Source organism: Ovis canadensis, chromosome 1 (genome assembly GCF_042477335.2).
Source record: "Ovis canadensis isolate MfBH-ARS-UI-01 breed Bighorn chromosome 1, ARS-UI_OviCan_v2, whole genome shotgun sequence".
Classification (NCBI taxonomy): Eukaryota; Metazoa; Chordata; class Mammalia; order Artiodactyla; family Bovidae; genus Ovis; species Ovis canadensis.
This window is the reverse complement of record NC_091245.1, coordinates 41272631-41295259: the sequence shown is the minus strand read 5'-3', so window position 1 is coordinate 41295259 and position 22629 is coordinate 41272631. Positions and strand designations below refer to the sequence as shown.

Below are 22629 nucleotides of genomic sequence, written 5' to 3'. Positions count from 1 at the left end.
ACTTGTAAAATATTCGAATGCTTTAAAGAAAAAACCTATGGTAATTACCTGAAGTCTTTCACTAGCCCCCTGATTAACATCCAGAGAGAGTCTTGGTTTGAGACTAAAAGCACATTTTGTAACTTAAAATTTTGATATGTATTTTAAAATTTAGAAGTTTGAATGAATGATACATGGAACACCTGTAAGCCCTATACACAGCATTACCAATTGTTTATAATTTAACCCATTTGTTTTATCATTCTCTCTCTCTTCCCCACCCCTCCCCACCTCTTTTTCTCTAGTATGTAGGTATGATATTTTTCCAGAAACTTTGGGAGTAAATTAGAGATATCGTATGTTAAGAGACCCCTAAATATTTCAGAATATTTTCTGAAAAAATGACTTAGATAACCACAACAAAATGATCAGAACAAGAAGTCACCATTGATAGAATACTGTTATATAATATATGATCCAATAGGCAAATTCCATTAATTGTCTCAATAACATCCTTCACGTGTGCATGCTCAGTCACTTGCATGTTCAATCACTTCAGTTGTGTCCAACCGTATGGACTGTAGCCTACCAGGCTTCTCTGTCCATGGGGATTCTCCAGGCAAGAATACTGGAGTGGGTTGTCATGCCCTCCTTCAGGGGATCTTTCCGACCCAGGGGTTGATTCTGCATCTGTTATGTCCCCTTCATTGGCAGGCGGGTTCTTTACCACTAGCACCACCTGGGAAGCCTTTAACATCCTTTGTAGCTATTTTATTTTCCCAAGCCAGCATCCATTCTTAGACAATGTATTGCATTTGGTTATCATGTCTCTTTACTCTGGAATGTCCATCATTCCTTCTATTTTCTTTCTATTTATTTATCTTCGGCTATGCTGGTCTTCATTGCTACATGCAGGCTTTCTCTAGTTGTGGCAAGCGGGAACCACCCTGCAGTTGTGGTGCATGACTTCTCATTGTGGTGGCTTCTCCTGTGGAGCATGGGCTGTAGGGTGTTCCAGCCTCAATAGTTGTGGTGTGGGGCTCTAGAGCATAGAGTTGTGGTGCATGGGTTTAGCTGCTCTGCGGCATGTGGAATCTGCCCAGACCAGGAATCAAACCCGTGCCCCTGCATTGGCATCTGGGTTCTTAACCACTGGACCACCAGGGAAGTCCCTTCTATTTTCCTTAGTTGCCATTTTACCATGAGGACGGGCTTCTCTCCTAAAAGAGATTTTCTGATGCTGTGTGGCTATGTATGTCTTTCTTTTCCCTTCCAGTCTAATTGAGTTATAACTTATATATAGCGCTATGAACATTTAAGGTACACAGCATGATGATTTGACTTACATACATCATGAAATGATACCACAATAAGTTTAGTGAAGATCCATTATATCATATAGATACAGCTTGAAAAAATAGAAAAAAAAGTTTTCCTTGTGGTGAGAAATCTTAGGATTTACTCTAACAGCTTTCATTTCTAATGTACAGCCATGTTAATTATACTTATCATGTTGTAATTACATCCTTAGTACTTATTTGTCTTGTAACTGGAAATTTGTATTTTTTAACTACTTTCATCCAGTCCTCCCCATCCCCATCTCTGGTAAGCACAAATCTGATCTCTTTTCCTATGAGTTTTTGGTCTGTTTCTTTTTCAAGTATAATCATCCTAAAACACTTAGTTCCTGGTATGCAACATTCAATATTTCTATACATTTCAAACTGATCACTCTGATAAGTCTAGTTTCCATCCGTCACCATACAAAGATATTACATAATTATTGACTTTATTCCCCATGCTGAACATTTCATATCTGTGACTCATTTATTTTTAACTGCAAGTCTGCACCTCCTAGTCTCCCTCACCTATTTCTCTCTTCCCCTCACCCCTCTGGCTACCACCTGTTTGTTCTCTGTATATATGAGTCTGTTTTTGTTATATTACGTTTGTTCATTTGTTTTTTAGATTCTACATGTAAGTGAAATCTACAGTGTTTGTCTTTCTCTGTCTGACTTATTTCACTTAGCGTAACACCCTCTGGGTCTATCCATGTTGCAAGATTTCATTCCTGTCTATCATTAAGTAATATTCCATTCATCTTTATCCATTCATCTATTGATGGTCACTTAGGTTGTTTCCAAATCTTAGCTATTGAAAATAATGCTGTAATGAACATAGGGGTGCAGATATCTTTTCAAATTAGTGTTTTCATTTTCTTCACATAAATACCCAGGAGTGGAATTATGGACCCTGTGGTGGTTCTGGAGGCTGTATGTTTCTGAGACTTTGTCTTAGTCTGTTAGGGTTGTTATAATCAGGTGTCATAGACTGGGTGGCTTAAACAACAAAAATTTATTTCTCACAGTTCTGAAGGCTAACAAGTCCAAGATCATGGTGACAGCCGGTTCAGTTACTGATGCGAGGTTGTCTTGTGGCTTCAGTCATCCACCTTGTCGCTGTATCCTCATGTGATGGAGACGGTGCACTGATGTCTCTCACTCTTTTTATAAGGGCATTAATCCCACCATGGAGTCTCCACCCTCATGATGGTGGTGGTTTAGTCGCTAAGTCATGTCTGGCTTTTGAGACCCCATGGACTGTAGCCTGCCAGGCTCCTCTGTCGATGGGATTCTCCAGGCAAGATTACTGGAGTGGGTTGCCATTTCCTTCTCCAGGGCACCCTCATGATTTCATCTAAAAGTAATTACCTTCCAAAGGCCCCAGCTCCTAATACCGTCACATTGGGGGGTTAGGGCTTAGGTAAATAAATTTAGAGGGGGACACACATGTTCAGTCCATAATAGGCTTCATAAAAAAAAAAAAACCATTCTGAAAAGATAGTGTCTCTCTTAGGAAGCATCACTATCAATAAAGCTAGTGGAGGTGATGGAATTCCAGTTGAGCTGTTTCAAATCCTAAAAGATGATGGTGTGAAAGTGCTGCACTCAATATGCCAGCAAATCTGGAAAACTCAGCAGTGGCCACAGGACTGGAAAAGGTCAGTTTTCATTCCAATCCCAAAGAAAGGCAATGCCAAAGAATGCTCAAACTACTGCAGAGTTGCACTCATCTCACATGCTAGTCAAGTAATGCTCAAAATTCTCCAAGCCAGTCTTCAACAATATGTGAACCATGAACTTCCAGATGTTCAAGCTGGTTTTAGAAAAGGCAGAGGAACAAGAGATCAAATTGCCAACATCTGCTGGATCATGGAAAAAGCAAGAGAGTTCCAGAAAAACATCTATTTCTGCTTTATTGACTATGCCAAAGCCTTTGACTGTGGATCACAAGAAACTGGAAAATTCTGAAAGAGAGGGGAATACCAGACCACCTGACCTGCCTCTTGAGAAATCTGTATGCAGGCCAGGAAACAACAGTTAGAACTAGACATGGAACAACAGACTGGTTCCAAATAGGAAAAGGAGTACATCAAAGCTGTATATTGTCACCCTGCTTATTTAACTTCTATGCAGAGTACATCATGAGAAACGCTGGGCTGGAGGAAGCACAAGCTGGAATCAAGATTGCTGGGAGAAATATCAATAACTTCAGATATGCAGATGACACCACCCTTGTGGCAGAAAGTGAAGAAGAACTAAAGAGCCTCTTGGTGAAAGTGAAAGAGGAGAGTGAAAAAGTTGGCTTAAAGCTCAACATTCAGAAAACTAAGATCATGGCATGCAGTCCCATCACTTCATGCCAAATAGATGGGGGAACAGTGTCAGACTTTATTTTGGGGGGGGGGGCTCTAAAATCACTGCAGATGGTGACTGCAGCCATGAAATTAAAAGATGCTTACTCCTTGGAAGGAAAGTTATGACCAACCTAGATAGTGCATTAAAAAGCAGAGATATTATTTGTCAATAAAGGTCCATCTAGTCAAGGCTATGGTTTTTCCAGTGGTCATGTATGGATATGAGAGTTGGACTATAAAGAAAGCTGAGTGCTGAAGGATTGATGTTTTTGAACTGTGGTGTTGGAGAAGACTCTTGAGAGTCCCTTGGACTGCAAGGAGATTCAACCAGTCCATCCTAAAGGAGATCAGTCCTGGGTCTTCATTAGGAGGACTGATGTTGAAGGTGAAACTCCAGTACTTTGGCCATCTGATGCGAAGAGCTGACTCATCGGAAAAGACCCTGATGCTGGGAAAGATTGAGGGCAGGAGAAGAAGGGGACAACAGAGGATAAGATGGTTGGATGGCATCACCGACTCAATGGACATGAGTTTGGGTGGACTCTGGGAATTGGTGATGGACAGGGAGGCCTGGCATGCTGTGGTTCATGGGGTCACAAAGAGTCGTTCATGACTGAGTGACTGAACTGAACTGAGTGTCTCTCTTGGGCTAGGTAACTGTGATAGTGAAAGTTAAAGCCCATGCCTAGTAAAAATGATTCCTTACTCTATTCTCTATAATATAACCCTTTAATTTTATTCTTACTTCTACTGTCAAATGCTTTGGGAATTTGGTCACTCTTTTCTTGTTTAGCACTAAAGACTGTTTCTCATTTGTTGCTATTAGACAAATCTGGATTTAAATTCCATACTTGCAGTTGTGTGTGTGACATGAAATACCTTCTTTGGACTTCAGTCTGTTTGCCTGTAAAATAGGCATGACTTAGGCCTATTTCAAAAGTGTGGTTGGGAGTGGGAGGAATAAATACGATAATGTATGTAAAGGTATGTAACATGGTGCCTGATATAGAAAAGCAGTACCTGTCTTTAAAATTCCAACTTTAAGTGACCCAGTTTTGCAAGTTTCTTTACTTTCAGGAGGTTAGATGCTTGACTTGCACAGAGAAGTCAGACAAGCTTCTTCGATATGAAGTCTGCATCAAAAAGAGAAAGGTTTAGAGGTATCTACCAAGGTTTAGATCATTCGTGTGGTTCTATCAGTTTTTTCCTATCTTCCTCTTTCTTTCCTTTCCTTTGTCACATACTGAATGACATTTGCTATGTGCAGTCACCATTGTAGGCACTAGAGATGGAACAGCAAATACAATTTCCTGGAGAAGGAAATGGCAACCCACTCCAGTGTTCTTGCCTGGAGAATCCCCGGGACAGGGGAGCCTGGTGGGCTGTCATTTATGGGGTCACACAGAGTCGGACACGACTGAAGTGACTTAGCAGCAGTAGCAGCAGCAGAGTTGACTTCAATTATTTTTAATCAAAGAATACAGAGGGTAAATATACAAACAGACGTTTTCGATAGAGCATGAAAAGTGCTGTGTAAAAAAAAAAAAAAAAAAAAAGCCAGGAAGGGAAATAAGGATTGTGAGGGGGGTTGCTATTCCATTAGATGGTCAGAGAAGACTTCACCAAAACGGGGGCATAAAGACGTGAAGGAGATGCCAGAGCGGGTCATTAGAGTGAGTGAAGCAGAATCATTCCAGGCAGAGGAAATCTTTCAAAGAGCAGAAATCTAAGGTAGAGGATGACTTACTGATGGTTCAGCCGAGGGAATCAGGAAGGAAGCTAAGGCAGTTCTGTGGAGCACAGCAACACGCCACCTCCCTCCTCCAAGTGTGTATATAGGCCCGAGCAGAATGGCCAGCTGGAGGTGAGGGCTAGTGGCAGCTGTAGAGGCTACAGCTCAGACCTCTCTTCAAGAGTGTGCTGGGACTTCCCTGGTGGTCTTGTGGTTTAAGACTCTGCACTGCCAATACAGTGGGCCCAGGTTCAATCCCTGGTCAGGGAGCTAGATCCCACAGGTCACAGCAAAGTGTTCCCCTGCCACAACTGAAGACTCTGCATTCCTCAACAAAAATTGAAGATCCTGTGTGCCACAAGTACGACCTGGTGCAGGCAAATAAATAAATATATATAGTTTTAAAAAGACATCTTTTTAAAAAAAAGGAAAAAGAAACATGCTTCAAGGAGCACAGAGAGCTGACAGCCTCCAGCTGAGGCACCTTCTACATCCACCCTAGCATCCAGGGTGCAACATGTTTTCCCACCGAGCTGTCAGCCAGTGACTGAGCCGGGTAAAGCTGGGTGTGACCACGGCCATGCAGTATGGGACTCCTTGAAGGGCAATCTTGGTGCCAGGGCTCCCTGTTAGGCTGCCTGTGACATTTCCAGAGCTACACCACAGTCTGAGGCTCTGCTTACTAACCCACCCTTCCTTCGCCTCCTTGCACCAGGATCAGCCCTGCATCATGGTTTAAAGTCTTTCCCTGCTCACTCCTACCCCTCCTCCTTTTACCTTCCCCCGACATTACCCCCCAACAAGTTGCTTTTACTTCTGGGTTTTAAAAAGTGATTACAGGTTTTTCTATTAAATGATAGTTGTAGTGATAAAGAATTCTTTTATTTTTGGGGGACCAATCATAATACAATGGTATTAAGTGACTAATAGTTAAATAATCACAATGGAAAAAGACATTTATCAGTTTCTTAATCGATAGACAGATAAAAAATAAAAGATAATTACAGTTGCAAGCCATAATGGAAACATGATTAACCTAACACTATAAATAATTGCATGCAATTTGGGGGGTTAAGTAGAGCGATGTGATAAGTGGAAGTGCATACATGCACAGTTTCATCGTCCTAGCCAGCCTGTGTCTCTTGCTAGTGCATTTAATCCATTTATATTTAAGGTAATTATCGATATTTATGATTTTACTACTATTTTCTTAGGTATTTGGGGTTAATTTTGTGTAGGTCTTTTCCTTCTCTTGTGTTTCCTGCCTAGAGAAGTTCTTTTAGCATTTATTGTAAAGCTGGTTTGATACTGCTGAATTCTCTGAACTTTTGCTTGTCTGGAAAGCTTTTGATTTCCCTGTCAAATCTGAAGGGGAGTCTCGCTGGGTGGAGTATTCTTGGTTGGAGGTTCTTCCCTTTCATCACTTTAAATATATCATGCCATTCTCTTCTTAAATTCTTTTACTGCTTTTGTGTGTGTGTGAATTCAGTTTTATTTGGGGCAAAAATAGGACTGCAACCCAGGAGACAGCACCTCAGATTAACTCTGAGAGACTGCTCCAAAGAGACAGGGGAAGGTCAGAGGGAATATATGCAATCAAACACAAAGTTTCCCAATAAATTGCTTTTACTTCTGACCCCATCCTTGTGTCTGTCTGCTTTCTAGAGAATCCGGACTTACAGAGGCAGAACAAAAATGCCCATGAGGAAATTTTGCAATAGCTCCACTCTCTACATAAGTCAGGTACAGCATCACGGAGATGAGGAAAGAGTACAGTCCATGGTGGTGTCAAGGGATAACCAAAGTTTCCAGGGAATTGCCATCAGCTCTACCCAAAGCCATCTTAAATAGTATTCAGTCCAAGTAAAACTGTCCACTCATTAAAATGCAAATGATTTCAAAAGCAATTCCTATCGATACTCACTTCAGTAGACTGCTGTCCCTAATCATTTCTTATATAGAAATTCTGGAGTTACCAACAGATAAGTTCCAAACTCTTAACCCAGTTGGGAGTAATGAGGCTCCTACTGCTCAGTTACCAAACTAGAATCCGAAGAGGCAGCATGCATTCAGAGAGGAGGAAGGAGCCACTCCTTTCTGTTGCTGGAAATCAAACCATGGGAGTCTGACATTTCCTAGGCCTCCAGCTAAGAAGAGCATCTCTGTCTTCCACACTAGGCTGTAGTCAGAGGCCACCGTTTGGCTCTAGCTCACTGTACTCCAATGATATTGCAACCAGAAACCATTCTCAGAGTTGAGTGAATCATACTCTAATCATGGAGCTGAGTTTGCAGTTTAGGGCTCAATCAGGCAATGAATCCAAAGATTTTCTGGGAAATCTCTAAAATCCCTCAGGAAAGCAAACACTCACTGGGAAAGAAGTGACTCTGGGCTGAGGTCACATGGAGGGCAGGTAAAAAAGAGTAAATCCCCTTTAGTGCCAGGTACTGCAATGTGTTTGTATATCTGGAGCCACACTGTGATGTCAGAATCATACTTTAAGCTTAGAAAAATGTGGTGTGGAAGGTTAAGTGGTTTTTCCAAGATCATAGTGCTTAGCAAATATCAAAGCTAGAATTTCCAACCAGGTATTCCAACTCCAAACATTGTAATTTTTTCCCATGATTTTACTACTAACTATTCTCTTGCCTTAAAAATATGCCTCTATTGAAATTAATAACAGGGGATTCCCTGGTAGTCCAGTAGTTAGGACTCTGAATTTCCATTGCAGGAGGTATAGGTTTGATCCCTGGTTGGAAACTAAGATCCTGCAAGCCAAGCAGTGCGGCCAAGAAAAGAAAAAAGTTTATCTTGTAGACACATCTCTTGGCTTAGTTGCTTTGATAAAATCATGTCAACTTTCAGTCGGACCATGACCATGGAGGGGAAGCACTGTATGATATGTTGTTTGTTTGTTTTATTTGAATCTTTTGGCTATACCACAAGACATGTGTGATCTTATTCCCAGACCAGGGATCGAACTTGCACCCCTTGCATTGGAAGCATGGAATCTTAACCACCAGACTACCAAGGAAGTCCCAGGAAGCACTAGTTTGTGACATATCAACGTTTATTTTCCTCTTCTTTTAGTAAAGAAGAGGAAAGTGGATGCTGGTAAAGAGTATTCTAATTTGGTCAAGAGTATTCTAATTCCTCTCTGGTGAATTTCCTCTCCCTCACTGCAGTCCATGAGCTTTGGTTGGACTCTAACTCTGGCTTCAAGAATGGACTCCTTTTAAAACTATGAGTGTATACCTATTCCCCTGGCTACTTCTACTGATTCATTTGTAGTCGGGACCAACTAGTCTTTTGCCAGAGCTACTGGGAGAAAAGAAAGCACTCATTCCCAGTTCACCTAAACCTGCGGGAAAGTGGACTGGAGCTGCTGGAGCTGAACTGCTGCTATTATTGAAGAGTCTGTGCAAGGATGGTGCTCACGTGGCACAAGCAGAGCCAGGGGATGAACAGGGAGAAATGGGGTTTTGTTGTCATTTCTCTCCCACTGGATCAGGCCATTCTTGAAGCCAAAACTGCCCCCAAGATCTGTCAGTTCTGTGATGCAACAAATTCTGTTTATATTTAAGCTAGTATAGGCTGTATTTTCTGCTAGTTTCCATTGAAAGAGGTGTCCCTGATACAACAGACTTCCTCAGCTAAATTCAACCACTGTTAAAGTCAGTTGGGACTCATAACTCAATTTAAAATAGGCAAAAGATTTGAATAGATGCTACAGACTAAATATTTATATTCCCTTTAAATTCATATGTTGATACCTATTCCCCCCATGTAGTAGTATTAGGAGGTGGAGTCTGTAAGAGGTGATTTTAGGTTATTGCAGCAGAGCCCTCATGACTGTAATTAATACCCTTGTAGAAGAAACCCCAGAGAGGTCCCTTGCCCCTTCTGCCATGTAAGAACACCTGAAAAGACTGCCTTCTCTGAACCAGGAAGTATGCTTTCATCAGACACCAAATCTGCCTTGAACTTGAATCTGTCCTGAACTTGAATCTCTCAATTTCCTTAATTATGAGTAATAAACTTCTGTTGTTTATAAACTACTCAGTCTATCATATTCTGTTATAACATTCTGAATTGATGAAGACAATAGATATTTCTCCAAAGCAGGTATAACAAATGACCAATAAACTCTTGAAAAGATGCTCAGTATCATAGTCATTAGGGAAATGCAAACCAAAGCCACAATGAGATATAACTTCACAACTCCTAGGGTGGCTTCAATCAGAAATATAGACAGTAACAAATGTTGCTGAAAATATGGGGAAGTTGAAACTTGTATACATTGCCAGTGGGGATGTAAAATGATGCAGCTGCTTTGGAAAATACTCTGCAGTCTCTCAAATAACTAAACATTAAGTTACCATGTGACCAGCAATTTGACTTCTCCTTATATACCCAGAGAAATGAAAGGATATGTCTACAAAAAGCCTTGAATGAGAATGTTCATAACAATTGTACTCATGATAGCTTAAAAAATGGAAAACAATTCAAATACCCATCAACGGGAAATGGATAATCACATTGTGATATAATCATACAAAGAAATCAGTTCAGTTAAGTCGCTCAGTTGCGTCCGACTCTTTGCTGCCCCGTGGACTGCTGCACACCAGGCCTTCCTGTCCATCACCAACTCCCGGAGTCCACTCAAACTCATGTCCATTGAGTTGGTGTTGCCATCCAACCATCGCATCCTCTGTTGTCCCCTTCTCCTCCCACCTTCAATCTTTCCCAGCATCAGGGTCTTTTCAAATGAGTCAGCTGTTCGCATCAGGTGGCCAAAGTATTGGAGTTTCAGCTTCAGCATCAGCCCTTCCAATGAGTATTCAGGACTGATCTCCTTTAGGATGGACTGGTTGGACCTCCTTACAGTCCAAGGGGCTCTCAAGAGTCTTCTCCAGCACCACAGTTCAAAAGCATCAATTCTTCGGTGCTCAGCTTTCTTTATTGTCCAACTCTCACATTCATACATGACTACTGGAAAAGCCATAGCTTTGACTAGACGGAACTTTGTTGTCAAAGTACTGTCTCTGCTTTTTAATAACTATTCAGCAATAAAAGGAATGAGCTACTGATATATGCAAAAACATGAATGAATCTAGAAGTACACTGAATGAAAGCAACCAGACCTAAAATAATATATTGTGTGGTTTGATCCATTTATATGAAATCCAAGAACAGGCAAAACTAACCTATAGTGACAGAAGTCAGAAAGTGAGAAGGAAAAGGTATTTATAGTAACTACAAATGAACAAAAGGGTATGGAAACTTTAGGTGCTAGGTACATGGGTGTGTACAATTGTAAAACTTATTATTGAACTGAACCTTAAGATCTGTGCACTTTGCTTAAAAAAATGAATACCATTATTTAAAATGTTGGCTGCTTTTTCATTTCTTTTTTAAAAAATGTTTATTTATTTGGCTGTGCTATGCCTTAATTGCAGCATGTGAGATCTAGCTCCCTGACCAGAAATTAAACTCCAGCCCTCTGCACTGGGAAAGCAGAGTCTTAGCCACAGGACTACCAGGGAAGTTCCTGCTTTTTCATTTCTGATGAAGGAAAAAAAAAAGCATCCACCAGACTTACATGATCTGATATTTGTGAAAAGTTCTCCTATCCAAAAACATCTTTCCCCACCAGCTTAAGAATGGGCTGCTCCCCTCCATTTTTCCTTTGATATAAAGCATTGAAGTGATAGATTACATGTTATATTAAATTTCCCCCAGTGACTGTGTTAATGCAGGATTAATTTGCAAGGTTGTTTCTCCTCCTTCTTAGGGAGCCATCTCAACCCACTCCTGAATAAGGTGACCAAGTTACTCGGGGCCTCATTCCTCATCATAGACTGGAGAACATTTATAAACCATTACTTTCCAACTTCCACTCCTTTCTTAAAAAATTTTGTGACAGCATTCTTTATTTCACCAAACTTAGCTCAAGAGAGCAGGTGACTTCTATTTAAAAATTCAGAAATCAAAAAGATAATGAAAGCAATAAAATAGTGATTACCTTCTTCAGATCACTCAGGTAAAGAGCCACCAACCCTTACAAAGTAAGTTTCTATTTTGGGTAACTCATTCTGACTTATTTAATTCTTTCTTTTCCTCATCCCATCTCCCAGCCTTATGCCTTATCACTTACTACCTACTAATCAGTTTAATTAACCCCAGAAAGACGATGGAAATCCTAAACTGCAGAGTCACGTACAAACATGCCCACCATGATTCCGGAAATCCCTGCAGGTTCACTGAAAGAACTATATTAATGGTGCTTCATGGTTTTATGGATCAGAACAACCTCTATTGCTTCACTAGTATGGACTTTCCGTAACTTAAGAAAAAGAAAATGTGAATTCCTTTGGGGGAATGGAGAGGAGATATTACAAAAGAAAAATGGTATTACTTTCCAATACCAAGGAAATTCATTAGCAAACACATTAAAATGTGCTAGAATAGTCATCACACTGAATTGGTTTGGAAAAGGCCCTGCTTTGGAAAAACACAGGGCAAAAACATCTTCAGTGCTGGAGCTTGGCACAATGAGACAGCAGGATGACAAATGTCTTGCTATTCCCTATGGTGCCTGAATACTTAGAGACATCTGCTACTTTGTGTTTCTCCCTCCCATGAGTCACCTTTATTACAGTCTGACATTATGTTACTGCTATTTTCCATGTCCACCTGTTACAATGATAAGACACAGATGCACTCCTCCAGTGTGTGGGAAACAAATTAATCTTAAGTCAGGATGCTTAGCTTTTGAGCTTCAGCTCTTACACTGACTACACAGTCTTGGATAAGTATCTCAAGTTCTCTTGGCTTCAGTGTCTTCATATGAAAAATATAAAGTAGAGTAGACATGGTACCCATGGAATGGAAGCTGACTGGTCATTAAGGATTCCTCAGGCCGTAGAGCCATTGTATAGAAAAGGGGTCCTTGTTAGCAGTAATTGGCTTGCTGCTCCACAGTGGCATAGGCAAGACTCTGGTTAGAACTCAGGGATGCAGTGCACTCCCGGGGATATAGCCAGACAAAACTATAATTCCAAAAGATATCTGCATCCCCTCTGTTCATAGCAACACTATTCACAATAGCCAAGGCATGGAAACAACCTAAATGCCCATTGACAGATGAGTGGATAAGGAAGATGCGGTGCACATATACAATGGAACTCAGCCATGAAAAGAACAAAAGAATGCCATTCGCAGCAACCTGGAGGTACCAGAGATTGCCATAGAGTGAAGTCAGACAGAGAAAGACAAATACAGTATGATATCATTTTATATGTGGAATCTAAAATAGGACACAAATGAACCTATCTGTGAAACAGAAATAGGATCATGGACACTGAGAAGAGACTGGTCGTTGCCAAGGGGGAGGAGGTTGGAAGAGGGATGGAGTGGGAGGCTGGGATTAGCAGATTCAAGCTTTTATATATAGAACTGATAAACAAGGTCCTACTATATAGCACAGAGTTGACTCATTGGAAAAGACCCTGATGCTGGGAGGGATTGGGGGCAGAAGGAAAAGGGGACGACACAGGATGAGATGGCTGGATGGCATCACCGACTCAATGGACATGAGTCTGAGTGAACTCCGGGAGTTTGTGATGGACAGGGAGGCCTAGCGTGCTGCGATTCATGGGGTTGCAAAGAGTCGGACACAACTGACCAACTGAACTGAACTGAACTGATATAGCACAGAGAACTATTTTCAGTATCCTGTGATAAACCATAATGGAAAAGAATATTTGTAAAAAAAAAAAATATATATATATATATGTATAACTGAATCACTTTGCTGTATAGCAGAAATTAACACAACATTGTAAGTCAACTGTACTTCAATTTTAAAAAGATTTTAAAAAAAGAACTCAGGGGTGCAATGGGCAACCTCAGCATTCTTTGGCCCAGAGGCCAAGTCTGGTCACTGGCAAAGTACATTTGCCTAAAATGAAGATAAGACTAACATGTCTCATATCCCATATATATAAATTTTAGGTTTTAGAGAAGCAGTCAAAAGCATCTTTATTTCTCCAGCCTTGAACAAGGAGAGGGGTCAAAACAAAACAAACAAGCAAAAACATTCAGTCAAAGTGCTGATAGAAAATCACAAGGAAAGAAATAGGTGATAGAAGGTAGCCTTGACTACCAGCTTAGGCCCTGTGACCTGCTGCAGAAGAGGGCTTATATAAACTATGTTTTATGTCACTTAGTCATGTTTCCCTTTCCCCCAGACCCCGTGCTTTAAAAGAAAAATAATGGAGGCAGCTGACGTTTTAGCTTCAGATGAACATGTGACCAGCTTCTCATCCCTCCAGATCTACTCTCTGTCCTTCCTGCTGCATTCCCTGGATGCGTGTGTGCTTAGCTGCCAAGTTGCACCCAACTCTTCTGCGATCCTGTGGACTGTAGGCAGCAGTTCCTCTGTCCATGGGACTTTCTGGGCGGGAATGCTGGAGTGGCTTGCCATGCCCTCCTCCAGGGAATCTTCCCCGCCCAGGGATTGAACCCGTGTCTCCTGTGTTTCCTGCATGGGCAGGTGGATTCTTTACCATTGAGCCACCTTGGAAGCCTATTCCCTGGGAGGCTGATCTAAATGCACTGCATCTCTTCCTTCTGGTTTCTAGTCCAGTTCCACAACAAGGGAGCTCTGAGAGAGGGTCAGAGGAAGGGAGAAGTGTTAGGTCAGCATATTTACGCTCTTTCTATAATCACTGCGCTGTGAACAGGCTGCATCCTTCCACTAGAGGTCCTAGCTCCCATCAAGCAGCTCTTTGCGCAGAGCTCTGTTTCCTGGTTCTCATACTGCCTTTCTCTCTCTGCCCCAAAAGCCTGTACGTGGTAATGGTACTACTAAGTTACTAATACCAGGGTATTTTATTAACACTTTTGGGTTCCTTAAATCCTGCCCACATTTTTGTAGAGTCCCTTTGTTAAACTCTCCTCAAATTACCAACTTCACACAAATAGAATAAGTGATTTCTTTTTTTGGTGGGGCCCTGACTAATACAGACAGGTTTTCACAGGAACCACGGGGGTAATTGAAAGATCAAAAGAAGACCTTTGTTTAAAATGTGTGTGAAATTTCTTTGAAGAATATGACTTTTAGAAATGTAAATGAAATACATAATACATCTAGAAAGATGCATAAAACATATATAAATAGTTTAAAGAGTAATTTACAAAATGAACACCTATATAACCAGTACTATGATCAGATATAGAACATCGCTGGCTCCCCAGAAGCACAAACTCCCCACCCCACCCTCCAGTTAAAACCACCTTTATTCTGTGTTTTATGGCAATTGTTTCACTGCTTTTCTGTGTCTTACCAACTAATGTATATTTTATCAGCTATGCAAGCATCCTTTATTTTTTAAATTTTATTGAAGTGTAGTTGATTTACAATGTCGTATTAAAATTTCTGCTGTACAATTACCATATGTAAAATAGATGACCGGTGCAAGTTTGATTCATGAAGCAGGACACCCAACCTGGAGGGATGGGGTGGGAAGGGAGATGCGAGGGGGTTTGGGGGGTTCAGGGTAGGGCAGGGGACACTTGTATACCTGTGACCGATTCATGTTAATGTATGGCAAAAACCGTCATGATATTGTAAAGTAATTATTCTCCAGTTAATTAATTTAAAAAATTTCTGCTAAACAGCAAAGTGATTCAGTTATACATACATATTTTTTTCCATTATGGCTTGTCACAGGATACTGAATATAGTTCCTGTGTGCTATACAGCAGGACTTATACAAGACACAGTTTATCCATCCTTATGCATGCATGCTAAGTTGCTTCAGTCATGTCCCACTTTGTGCGACCCCATGGACAGCAGCCCACCAACCAGGCTCCTCTGTCCACAGGATCCTCCAGGCAAGAATACTGAATCCTTTAAATCTAGTTTCATTTTGCCTGTTAGAAAAACTTACACATGAGTCATAATATAGACAGTATCCTGTGCCTTGCTTTTGTGCAGTGTTATGTTAGATTCATCCAAGTTGGGTACAACATCCGTGGCTTATGTTTTCACTTTCTCAGCTATCTACTGTTCCACTATAACTATATTTAATTGGTAATTTATCTATTCTATTTTTGATAAGTGTTTGAATTGTTTCCAGTTTCAGCCTATTCTGAACAATACTACTAAGAAAATCTTGTGCCTCTAAACACAATGTTACCTCTAGGGCACAATGCAAAAGTTTCTCAAGGGAAGTCCCTCCACCCCCACCCCATGCAGCAGCAAAGACCCAGTACAGCCAAAAATAATAAATAATTTTTAAAAAGTTTCTCTAGGACAATGGTTCTTAAACACTTGTTTCAAGACTCCTTTACAGTCTTAAATATTATTGAGGAGCCCCATAGAGTTTTTGTTTATAAATTCCTATTAACATCTATTGCATTAGAAATTAAAATGCAAAATCTAAATACTTATTAAAAAATAAACTCATTACATGTTAATACAAATAATGTGTTTTTAATTAAAAGCTTTAAGTTTTAGTAAGAAAATATGGAATCATTTTTATAATTTTGTAATAGAGAAAGAATTCTTAATATAAAACACAAAGCCCCCAAAATTGATAAATCAGATGACATTAAAGAACTTTTTCATAAAATGATAGATACCTTAGAGAGTGAAAACTGAAGCCACAGCATGGGAAGACACAGGGGACATGGGTTCTATCCCTGGTCTGGGGAGTCCACATCCTTGGGATAACATGCGCCTAGAGCCCCTGCTACCCAACCGCAGAAGCCACCTCAGTGAGACCTGTGCACAGGAACAAAGACCCTGTGCAGCCAAAGATAAATAAATAATAAAATTTTTAAAAGGAAGCGTTAAAAAATTTGTACAAGTCATTATGCAGAAGTCAGGTAACCCAATTGAATACGAGCAAATTTGAATAGGTACCTCATAAAAGACTGAGTTCATAAAACCAGTAAGTATAGGAAGACATGCTCCACCTGGTTCCCCTCATTGCCAATGCAACATTAACCACAGTAAAGTACCAATGTGATACCAACTGGTGGTGATAATGTGGAGAGGTGGGAATTCTAATGGGCTGTTGATGAGGATATCAATTAATACAACTACTTTGGAAAAGGGTGTGGCACTGTTCAGTAAAGATAAAGTTGTACATATCTTTTGACAAGGCAGCTTCACTTCTAAGCTTGTGTCCTGGAGCAGCAACTCTCAAAGAAGGGTTCATGAACATCTCAAGGTCCCTGATCTTTTAGGGAGTCTGTGAGGACAAAACTACTTTTATAATAACACTGGTATGTTATTTGCTTTTTTCCATTGTATTAACATCTACACTAATGGAGCAAAAGTGTTGGTGGGGAAAACTTCTGGGAGCCTAGTACAAATCAAGGCAATGGTACCAAACTGTATTGGTAATCACTGTATTCTTATATACCACTTACTAAAGGAAATGCCAGTTTCACTTAAGAATATCATAAATGAAACAGTAAAAATTAATTTTATTAAATCTCAAGAGCATTTTCATTGAGTACATTTTTTTGGGATGAGAGAAGTGATATTAACAAATGTGAGATTTTTGGTATTGTGTAAGAACATGTATTCTAACATTTGAAAAATCTGCATAACTCAGTTACTAATACTTTCCAAATGACCAATGTTTATGACATTTAGAAACCTTGATTTATGTTAAAAGTTAAACTCAAAGTAAAAAGAGAGAGCAATGAACTGTGCTATAACAGAATACATAGTGTACTGATGTGGTTTCAGATTCTACATTGCAACTAACCTTTCAGAAACTACCAGTGTAATGTCTAATAGAAAAGGTGATCGTAGGCATCTTTCTACTTTTCCTTCTTTCAAAAAGAAAGCTTCCAGTGTTTCACTAGTAAAATATTTGCTATTTTCTGTATAATTGACTTTAAAGTTCCTTTTATTTCAAGCATGCTGAATTTTAAAATTAAGAATTATATTGATTTTTTTAATGATTTGCTGCTTTTAAATATGTAGAGGTGGTCATATAGTTTTTCAGTTTTAATCTATTAATGACAAATTACATCGATTCATTTTTAATGTTAAACCAAATTTGTATTGTAGGATAAATCCAATTTGTTTATACATATTATCCTTTTATATTGCTGGATATAGCGAACATTGTTTGCTAATGTTTTGTTTCAGATTTTAAAATTCATATCCATAGATTAATCTATAATTATATTTTGTCAGTGTCCATGATAACTTTTAGTAGCTTATTATGAGTTGAGGAGTTGCTTCCTTTTTTATTGTATGTTTATGTGATATTAGAATACCTTGTTTCTTAAAAGAAAATTGATCTCATATTCAAGTTTTCTTTGTGGATTTCCTAAAAATTATTCAATTTATTTAATGGTTATGGACATTTTCAAGTTTTTTATATTATCATAGGCTTTGCTAGTATATTCCCCTAGGAAATTAGTCCATATAAACTACATTTAGTCATCCTCTTGATCTTTCCAATGTCTGTAACATCTTGAGTAACATGCCTCCCTTTTCACTCCTGATGGTAGTGTGTATGTGCTTCTTTCTCTCCCTTTCTCTCCCTCGCCAGACATTTGACACCCTTATTAGTGTTTTCAGAGAATCAACTATTGGCTTTATTGTTGCTCTCTACTATATAATTTTTCTACTTCATGTATTTTTGTTCTTATTGATAATATCTATTTTTTATGACTTTCTATTTTATTTTATTTTATTTTTTGAGGTAGATGACTGGCTTATTAATTGTCAGCCTTTTACATTTTCTAATATAACATATGGGCTTCCCTGGTGATTCAGATGGTAAAGCCTTAAATATAACATTTAAGGCTATAAATCAACCCTCTAAGTACTTTTAAGCTGTATCTTACATGTTTTTGTTAGGTAGGGTTTCTTTTTTAATCAGTCAGTTGAAAAAAAAAGTTTTAAATTTCCGTTATGAGTAATTTTCCAAATATATGGGGATGTTCTGTTTGTTTTTTTCTTATTGGTGTAGTTTGATTACATTATGGTCAGAAAATCTCTTCTGTGTTACCTTGGTCCCTTAAAGTTTATCAAGGCTTGCTTAAGTGATCTGGTATGAGTCTATTTTTGAAATGTTCTATGTGGATTTCAGAATACTTATTCTGCAGCTGTTGAATGTAATAAATTTATAATCTCAATTAGGTCAATTTTATTAAGCATCATTGCTATCTCAGTGATTTTTTTTTGGTCTTATTCTCTTAACAGATATATTTTTAAATTGCCCATATAATTGTGAATTTGTCTATTTCTCCTTATAGTTTTTATTTCCTGTTACATAGTTTGAGGCTATGTTATTAGGTGCATATAAATTTTATGTTTTCCTGGTGAATTGATATTGTATTATTAGGAAGCAACCAGGGAATTCCCTGATGGTCCTGTGGTTAGAACTCAGCTTTTTTACTGACAGGCCCAGGTTCAGTCCCTGGTTGGGAAACTAAGATCCTGTATGCCCTGTGATATGGCCAAAAAAAAAAAAAAAAAAAAAAGAAGAAGCAATTATCTTTATCTTAGTAAATTTTTATTTTGGTAAAATATATATGAAAATTAATAAACAGGAACTGAAATGGTTTTTCTATGGGGACCCTCTCTTCGTAGCTAGCCTTCTGGCTGCAGTAATTACTTGATAGAGGGCTTCCCTGGTGGACTCTGCGCTTCCAGTGCAGGGGGCAAGGGTGCGTTCTGATCCCTGGTCCCCCTGGTCAGGGAAGTTCTGTATGCCCCGAGGTGCTTCCCTGGGGGCTCAGCAGTAAAGAATCCGCCTGCCAATGCAGAAGATGTGGGTTCGGTCCCTGGGTTAGGAAGATCCCCTGGAGAAGGAAATGGCAACCCACTCCAGTATTCTTGCCTGGAAAATCCCATGGACAGGGGAGCCCGGCAGGCTGCAGTCCATGGGGTCGCAAAGAGTCGGACACAACTTAGTTACTAAACAACAAACAACATATATAAGCAAAAATTTCCATTTTAATCTTTTTTAAGTGTACAATTCAGTGGCATTAACTGGATTCATCATGTACATCCATCACCGCTGTATAGTTCTAAAACATTTCCATCCCCCAAAATAGAAACTCTATAAACATAAAGCAAAAGTTCCCCGTGCTCTTCTCCTCCCAGCCCCTGATAGACCTACTTTCTATATCTGTGAATTTGCTCATTCTCAATAAGTCGTATAAGTAAAATCATATAGTGGTTGTCATTTTGTGTCTGGCTTATTTCACTTACCATATGTTTTCAAGGTTCATTGGGTTTGTTGTGGCATATGTCAGAATTTCAGTCTTTTTATGGCTGAATAATATCCTATTGTATATTTATGTTTTAGCATTTATTTACCCATTCGTTGGTTGAATACTTAAGCTTTGTTTTTCTCCCTTTTGGCTATCGTGAAGAATGCTGTAATGAATATAGTCTATAAGTATCTGTTTTAGTATTTGTTTTCAGTTTTTTTGGATATATACCTAGGAGTAGAATTGCTGGGTCATATAGTAATTCTGTATTTAGCTTTTTGAGTAATTGCCAATAGTGCTTTTTGCCTTAAAACCTAGTTAGAGTATTTTAATATAAAAATACCAGCTCTCTTTTATATTTCCACTTTAAAATTTCAAAGTGTTTGAATATTTATACGGTGTTTTGTCCAGTCTAAAAACCTTTGTCTTTTAAGTGATGCATTTAATCCACTGATATTGTATTTAATTAATTATTATTAATAGCTAATGTGTTTTAAATCTGTATCACCACATATGATATTGTTTATTTTTTCCTCTTCATTTTTGACCCTCTACTAACTTATAGGCTACAGTCTCTGTGTCTCTTCTTTTAGAGGTTATATAAATTTTTTTTTTATATATACACACATAATCTTTAAAAAAAATTTTTTTGGAGTATAGTTGCTTTACAATGTTGTGTTAGTTTCTACTGTACAGCAAAATGAATCCGCTATACATGTACATATATCCCCTCTGTTTTGGATTTCCTTCCCCTTTTGGTCATCAGAGTATTGAGTAGAGTTCCCTGTGCATCATCTATCAAGTCAAAAGTTAATCAATAATGTTATTTTTGTGTTTGATACTACAAAGGCTTTAAATACTGACTTCATTTACTCTCTTTCTAACTTGCATGCTTTTACTTCTGTGTATTTAACTTATTTTTTTGATCTGACAACACAGTGTTGTGTAATGTTCAATAATGCATTGTTTAGATTTATTTTTAATTTATTCATTGACCAATTTCTTTGCTCTTCATTTTTTCTTGCATCTCAGAGCTTTCCCCTGAGATCACATTCTTTCTCCCAGAATTACATCCTTCAGAATTCTCTTTTTCAAGGGTCTGGATAGTAGGAAACTCTCTGTGCTTCTGTTTGTTTATTTAGTGTCTACATTGTGCACTCAGGATTGAAAGATACTTTCACTGGGAATAGAATAAGAGGTGAACAGTTATTTTCTCTCACTTCATGCAGAGCATCGCTGTACTGTTATCCTGTCTGCATTGCTGTGTCACTCAGTTGTCAGTCTAACTGCTGTTCCTTTGACAATGATCTCCAACCACATCCTAACCCAGTATCTTTCTTTTGGTGTTCATAGTTTTATGATGAATCTAGTGTGAAGTTCAATGGCACCCCACTCCAGTACTCTTGCCTGGAAAATCCCATGGACGGAGGAGCCTGGTGGGCTGCAGTCCATGGGGTCGCTAAGAGTCGGACACGACTGAGCATCTTCACTTTCACTTTTCACTTTTATGCATTGGAGAAGGAAATGGCAACCCACTCCAGTGTTCTTGCCTGGAGAATCCCAGGGATGGGGGAGCCTGGTGGGCTGCCATCTCTGGGGTCGCACAGAGTCGGACGTGACTGAAGCCACTTAGCAGCAGCAGCAGCAGTGTGAAGTTCACTCGTTAGTTCCCTCCCGCCTTTCTTGCTTTCTCTTTTCCTATTTAGCATTTGTTAGGCTTTTTGCGGGTAGGAATTTGATACCATCCATTGGTTCTTCAAAAGTAGAAGCCATTACTTCTTCACATATTATCTTTGTCATATCACATCTCTTCTCTTTTTCTAGAACTCTAGCTAAATGTATGCTAGATTTTCTTACTGTCTTCCATGGATTGTAATCTGTCTTTCGTATAGTCACTTCTCTGAATCTCTGTGCTGTATTCTGCAAAATCTTGTGACATAAACTTCCTGTTCTCTAATTCTCTTTTCATTTATGTCTAATTTGATGTTAAACCACTGGTTTTTGTTTTGTTTTTAATATCAGTAATTGTGATTTTCATTTCTAGAAGTTTTCTTTGGTTCTTCTTAAAAGTTTCTGGGTCATTTTTTATAATTCCCGGTATCTTGAGAATATTTTCAAGCTTGTTTGTGCTCTGTTCTTTTTTACTGTGTGCTGCTCATTGACCTTGAAAAATTATTTATGTAAATATACTGAGACACAGGATAAAGAGGACTTTTCAAAATAGATTTGTATTTGTCACTTTCAATCTCTAAGGGCTTTGCCATATGGTACCATTTAAACTGTGCTTATGGCTTGAATCATTTTGGACCACCAAGTGTTTATAATTGTAGTAACACCAGCAAGTGATTGCAAATTTTCAAGGATGAAATTGTCTCCTTATTGAATTGTTCAGTTGTCTCCTGTGGGTGGAGATTTGGGGGAAATGTAGCCTTTGACTTTCCAGTATCTACTGGTGGATTTCCTGTTGCACTTTACTCTTTAGGGAGATACTTAAATTGGCTGGATTAACAAATGCCCTCAGGGTGAAAGTGGCTTCAGTACTCAGTAAATCTTAGATTTTATCCATGTCATTAGTGCTTGGATATTTTTAATATAGTTACTATTTTTCAATAATTTTACTATTTGATACTTTTTATACTCAGTCCAGCATTCTCTGTTGTCAACTTCTGTAGTCAAGTGGCTGGAGTGAGCTGCTTCACAGCCTGCCTCCTGATCTGGTGTCTACCGAGGTCTCAAAGGTGCTCTCTCTGGCTTGCTGCTCTTGTATGTTGCTCTGGTCTTAGCTGGAGTATTTCATGGGATGGTCATGTTTCGCCACTTGTTCAGGACCTGGTGATTTGCCTCGCCTGACTCAGGCCCACCATGGTTCTCATCAGCACTACAGATTTCTTCCAATCTCTAACACACCCTTTTCCACTGACCTTGCCTCTCCCGCCGTGGGATTACTTTGTCTTGCTCATGA

General features: G+C 39.1%; 1 protein-coding gene and 1 non-coding gene across 4 annotated transcripts in view; both read left to right on the top strand.

Annotated features, from left to right (window-relative positions):
• The window catches only part of JAK1 (Janus kinase 1), a 246801-nt gene that overhangs the window by 38293 nt on the left and 185879 nt on the right, over positions 1-22629 (top strand). The window lies entirely within an intron of this gene.
• On the top strand, positions 5605-5678 carry TRNAG-GCC (transfer RNA glycine (anticodon GCC)). Its single transcript has one exon. It is a non-coding gene; the product is annotated as a tRNA-Gly (tRNA).